Genomic DNA, 6534 nt, shown 5'->3' on the forward strand with positions numbered 1-6534 from the left:
CGTCAAGGCAATATTTTTCTGATGTTTTTCCCAAATCCCAAGCGTAGGGGAAAAAAAGAAAGACATTATCCTCTACGTAATTTGTTCAAACTGATGTGTCAGGTCTTAAATTAACAAGTGAGCTGCATTCTGTCCCAAATACTTTGTCTAAAGCTCTTCCAAGCTGACCTGTGCAGACAGTGGTGCCTGAGTAACCATAGCAGCATATTTGAACAATGCCAAATACTTGGGAACAGACACTGGAGCTGCTGATGGACGTGAGGAGGGAACTAGATCTGCTGTTCACCGAGACCAAAACGAGAGTCACAATGGGCAAGCGAGAATGTTAGTAGAGCCTCAGAATTAATAACAGCACAGATATAGACAAGTAAAACTGAGGACTAAACCAGCTCTGGAAATCTCCTGAATTGTCTGGATACCTGTGGCCACCACAGTTACCCAACTAACCAGTTCTGATGGGTCCCTTGCTAAAGCCTTGTAGGTGCTCGTTTTCCACTTGACAAGAGCCCCCATCAGGCCACAAGTCCAAAGCACATACTGACAGCTGTTTTCCAGTTACATTAAATTATACTTGATGCAGAGAGGTATTTACCTACTGCAATTATCCCTGGTGCTGAAAGAATCTCCAAGACCTTAGAAGCCTTGAAAAAGCTAATTAGTGCACTGCCATAAATAATTTGATCTCTTAGGAGGATATGCACTCTCTACACAGTAAGTAACAGCTTTCTTTAATGGAAAAAAGGGTGATTTGCCAATGCATATCTGTATTTTATTATAGGTGTTTATCAACCATTTATAATTTGCCATAAAGAAAGCAGAAAAGCAAAAAAAACCCCAACAAACCCAAAACCCTGGCTTAAAACACAGCACATTCCTGTGAGCTACACCATCCCTGGAAAGCAAATTTGGATCTGTCCCATTTTGTCAGACACAGATGTCTCATGCAGGGAAATCTCACATGAAATTAAAAGTTAGTGCAGATCACTTCGCCCAGACTCTTTTGCAGTTGCAGCTGCACAGGATAATCTCTTCCCAGCTCTGCAGCAGTGGGAAGGCAACTCTGTGCCCTCTGAAATGGGAGAAAAAAACAACTGATGTCTGATGCAGAAAAATCAGCTATATCTGAGACCACAGAAAAAGATTTAAAAAGGAAAGTTATAAGCCACCTGCTTAACTAGTGTTACCCAGAAGTTTAAACATACTCATTTTTAATAAATGATGTTTCCTTTAAAGAGGTTTCCTTTTGTCCAGTGAGGTCAGGAGAGCAATCTCTGGGGGCAGGGATAAGCCTAGGTGACAAACTCTGTTACAATAGCATAAGGATTTTAAGTTACTTGTAAGCTGGTTTAAGTGTTTTGAAAGATAGAAATTAAGAGCATCTAGTACTGTAAAAACCACCTAAATCCTCCTAAGAAATAGTCATTCAGTTACCATTCTGAACACTTATTCTTAAAAAGCACTTCAGAAGTGCTGCTGGGAACAGCTTGGTGACCTGAAAACCAGGGCAAACCTCTTACAAACATCTCTGAGCACAGAAGAGAAGCACACACAGTGCCATAGAGGCTCCAGACCACCCTGTGCAAGGTAGGTTCTGTCCCTGGGATTCAGTACAGACAGATTGGTGGTAAGGGAACAAGTGGGTACCACAAAGACAACTGCTCAGCATCCTTCACATGGCAGGAGCCCCTGGGAACAGCACTGCCAGGAGCTGAGCTGCTTGGACACACATGGGCTGGGATCCAGCTCAGGTGAAACACCAATGCATCTCTAATAAATAAAACAATTTCACTCGGTGGCATCAAGCCATCAGGGAGCTTCTGTATTTGAAGCTCTGCCAAAACATCAGCCCAACCCTCCTGTGAGAAAAGAAATGGACCTCTGAACTCCTTGTGCAAATTTATACTTTTCTAAGCACAGCCTTTTAGAAACAGCTATAGCCAGGGGTGCAATTAATTCGATTCTTTCCAGAAGATTTTTAGCTCTGTAAAACTCATGTATTATTTAAGCCTCACAGCTAAACCATGAACATTATCAAGGTCCAACTTTTACTTTGTGAAGGAACAAAAAAACCAATTTGGTGAAAGATCTCTGGAAAAATCCATCAACATTTTCAAACTTCACAGATTCTCTGGCTACCAATAAAGACCTTTCCTTTCTGGAGTGAGTTTGACAGTACCTGACTCTCTCCATCAGCAGATCCCTTGCTGTGCCTAACCTCAAATTCCTACAGCAGCATCAAGGGATCATCTGTGGATGATCATCATCATCTGTGGCAAAAGCCTCAGCCAGGCTATTTTTCCCATACTTGCACTCCTAGCAGGATTCAGGTCCCCTCAAGGAGAGGGCAGCAGCAGAAGAAAACTGATCTTCCCTCCCAACCTGCGTAACTAAAACCAGCTGGTTGAAGAATCCTTACCCAGAGTCAGGTGCCATTAGCAAACAGCGAATAAGTCTCATCTGTAGTTACACATACATTTTTTTAGGACAACTGTTACCATGATTGACACTGTGCCAGCCCTAAACATCTAATAAAACACAGTAGCTTCAGTACTGGCCTGCATTTTGCCTTTGGGAAAGGCCTGAGGGAAATCAGGTCTCTGAAGCAAAACAGAATCAGCTTCTCCCCAGCAGTCTCGTGTATTCAAACCCTGGGAAAGTGTGTGTGAAAATGAGAGTAGAGCTTTGCTGGAAAGAATTTCTCTGGTCTTCCTTGCACTTCTGAGACCTAAATTAACAGTTCAATGAGCAAGTGCCACCCAGCCAAAAGCCACCTGCAGCAGGGAGTTGGTCCTCTGTTCATAGTGGCACAGAGGAGGAATTCCTCCCCTCCCCAACACTGGCTCTAGTTAGACACCAAGTATGTGGCAAATACCAGCAAATACCAAACATGTGACGTGATCTACATTTTCTAGTGGCCAGCCGGAGAGTCAAAAAAACTTTGAAGAAAAATAACCTGGATTTAAACATACAAAATGCTTGATTTGCTATTGCCCAACAGCCTTTAAATGCATTGAGTATGTACAAAGAGAACAGTGTAATACACAAACTGACCAAGCAGCATCCACAGCCAACAGCCACCTGCAGGCCTGGCCAGTCACAGCTTCCAAGGGGTTGACTTGCTGGCATCACTGATATTGCTTTTAGGAGTCCCAGCCCTGCTTGGTTTTAAACAAAAACATATTTCCTAAAAATCTGCATTACTGCACGTTCCAACTGCTGGAGCTGTCACTCAGCTTCTCCTAAGTTATTACTTCTGTGTATTCAGGGCAGTTTGGGAACTGAAGGTTGTGTTGTCACTTCCATGCTCCATAAACCATATAGATGCTGGGATGTGGTAATATTTACTCCTGTTTTGCCATCTGCTTATATATATGCACATAAAACATGTGACTCCCAGAATGTGGAACAGCAGAGTAACAGCCATAGCTTTTCATCACAAGATAAAGGTACAAAAATCAATACACGTTTTTTCTTCTTAACGAAAAAGGTACTATTGCACAAAAGAAAGAACATATATATGTAGTAAAAAATAATGAAGGAAACTTTTTTTAATGAAATATTAACTCCTTCGCTTTGGCTTTTACTAGAGTCAATGTCTAAACAACAAAAAAAACAACCCAAACCCGTCCCCCAAATCCCTACCATCCACAATATTTAATGAGTAAAAACCAAACCAATGCAAAACCAGAGGGTGAAGTTGTTAATCTTTAGAAGAACCATCCCAGCTCTAGATCAGGTTGCAACAGGATGAACATCCCCAAACACCCTCTTACATGAGCACTTTGATATCCCTTAGAAAAACACCAACTTCTAGTATTATTCCCACACAGAAGACAGGTTCTGTTGTACTCCTCCTTCATGCAGCCTGAGCAGAATGTGAGCAAGAGAGCAATGAACCCCCCAACAGCCTCAGCCAAATAGACCCATCCCAGGTGTTTTCATTGTGCACAACACAGAGCAAGCACAGCCCCCACTCACAAACACCTGCCCATGCAGCTAGGGCTTCTTACTCAGGTGCTTATTGATAAAGTGAGTGCTAAAGACAGACCTAAGACTGTGAGTGTGCTTAAATAACTCTCTCAATAAAGATCAGCATGGCCCATGGAAGCATAAAGACCCTCTGCTTCCCTCAACCAAGCAATGGACCAATGAACCAACTCTGCCTCCACACAGGCTCCTGACCATACAGGAGACTGTCCAAGACAATTTCATTGTTGTACCTTTCAAGAATAGAGTGAAATATGTAAAAAGTTCTCCCTGAAAGGGCAGACCTCAGCAGAGAGAACTCCAGAGTTCAGCTTCTTCAGATTATTTTGAAAAAAGCTGATAAAAAAAGTGGATTGACTGGAGGGCTGATGACTCATCTGGGCACCAGCCCATGTGAGATGAGAATTTTGCACTTTTTCTCACCTTATGACATAGACTCTTGATATCGAGAGGGTTTTGTGTTTGGTTTGTGTTTTGCTTTTTACTTAGGGCAGGGAAAGTACTGTTGTAAGTTAGGGGTACAATGTGTTGTATATTTTAAAGCCAATCAGAATGAGAACATTTGAAATCAAGTTTTGTAATTTTTCATAGAATCCTCAAACTCTCCATGGCCAAAGTAGAGATGTCAGAGCTGAATAAACATTTCCACCCCAGCTGGTTGTACTCTTACAGAAAATACCTCCCACTGGTTAGTTCGCCATCATTTGGTTTGTTGCCAGACCCCATGGACGCTGCACTTTACAGCCTGCACCAGTGTAGTGCTTCAGCTCTCACATTTCAACAAGTCAGCTCAGTGTTGAACAGTTCTGTATCCCACTCCACTCCAGTGGAACTGCTGTAACCCAGGCCATGGCAGAGACCACGGAGAGGGCAGGAGGAGGCAGATCTCAGCTGGAGCTTCAGACACCACATCCAACTGTGCAGACCCTCCCCACAGCTAAGGTTCCACAATTAAACCCCCTTTTGTTGAAGATCATGATTTAAGGCATTCAGGGAATAAAGAAAACCTCTTACAAGACTGTACTTTTCCCAGTCTAGAGAGACAGTAGTAGAACTCATAGCAGCTATGAAAGGGAACATTCAGTGTCTTGTGTGACTACAAAGGAATTAAGAGACTCATTTTACAGTGCATTTTAATTAAAAGTTCATTATAAGAATTTTCTTTTAAGAACAGCATACTACATATTCATGGAAATATGTAACTTTATCCTACAAATGGGACTGTCACTATATTATTCTTACAATTCAAACATATGAAAAATAAAATATGATATTTAGCTTTAGAAATGTCCCTCCCCCCCTTTAAATCCTTTTTCTCTTAAATAACAAAAGTATTAACTCTTTCCTGGTACAGTGCATTTGCGATCTGCGAGCCACAAACCAAGTACTCACATCAATGCCAAGGAAACAGCAACATTGTTTGCAAAATATTGAGAGAAAATGATAAAAAAATAGAGTAGTCAGCCCAGTGCTTACAGAAGACAGTTAACAAGAATTGAAAAAGCAGCACATTTTCATATTACATAGGACCATTATAATAACATATAAACCAGTGCAGAAGACTTATGCTGGAAAAATAGGTAGCAATTCTCAGCAAGCAGAAACTGAACTTTGGCACTTGCTCATGAAAAGGCCTTTCAAAGCAAAACAAAACAGAAATTCACTTAATCACAGCTTGTATATTTAAAAAAAAAAAAAAAGACATTGACTAAAGCAAGAGAAACAATAGAGAAAAGTTTACAGGCCAAGTCACTAGGAATTCAGTACATTCAGGCTACAGAAAATACAAGTACAATCTTTGACCCATCCATCTACTGGGACCTTTGCTAGCAAAGGACAGGCTTTGGGACAGAACCTCACCTGAAGCATCTCTGCTTCACTGGAGCTAGGCTGACTACACAGCCCTTTCTTCAAATGGAACTGGTACGACGTGTCTCAAATACATCACCTCTATCATAAAATAAGGATTTCTAATCTGCAAATTAAAAAGCAAGAGCCTTGCACTCGGACAGTGGCTGTTCTGCTCTATCCATAGTTGCACCATAACCACTGTAGTGTAAGGATTGTGTGGGGTTTTTTTTTTAAAAAAGGGCTAAAAAAGAATGGCTTTGATTTGGAGAGGAGAGCATAGACTGGAAGGAAGGATTCACATTTAGCCTGTTAATCCTGGTGCTCTGGCAGCACTGCACATTGTCAGGAGGAGTAATACAGTAAACATGTGCATGGCTGTGCCCCCTCCCTGCAGAACAACTGATGTACTAAGCTTGGGCCCAACCAAGAGGCTGCTGCAGGCCAAAGCATATTTTTGGATGAGGCCATAAGAAAGCAAGGGTTGCTCTAGCCAGGAGGTGCTCCTTTCATAGTCAGGCTCGATGCCCTGAACTAGCAGCTATCGTTGCATTGAGGCAGTTTACTCAATGTTTCCATTCTTTTGAGGAGTTAAGATTGGGAAAGGGCAGAGAGAAAAATAAGTGCTTTAGATTGCACAGAAGATTGTCCTACTAAAGGGGGCACTTGAATGGGAAACAACCACAGCTATAAATCTAG

General features: G+C 41.8%; 1 protein-coding gene across 1 annotated transcript in view; it reads right to left on the reverse strand.

Moving 5' to 3' along the window:
• NPTX2 (neuronal pentraxin II) overlaps positions 1–6534 on the reverse strand; it is a gene marked incomplete at its 5' end in the record, with an annotated part of 110229 nt that overhangs the window by 94848 nt on the left and 8847 nt on the right. The window lies entirely within an intron of this gene.

The sequence above is a fragment of the Acanthisitta chloris genome, unplaced genomic scaffold (genome assembly GCF_000695815.1).
Source record: "Acanthisitta chloris isolate BGI_N310 unplaced genomic scaffold, ASM69581v1 scaffold13066, whole genome shotgun sequence".
NCBI lineage: Eukaryota > Metazoa > Chordata > Aves > Passeriformes > Acanthisittidae > Acanthisitta > Acanthisitta chloris.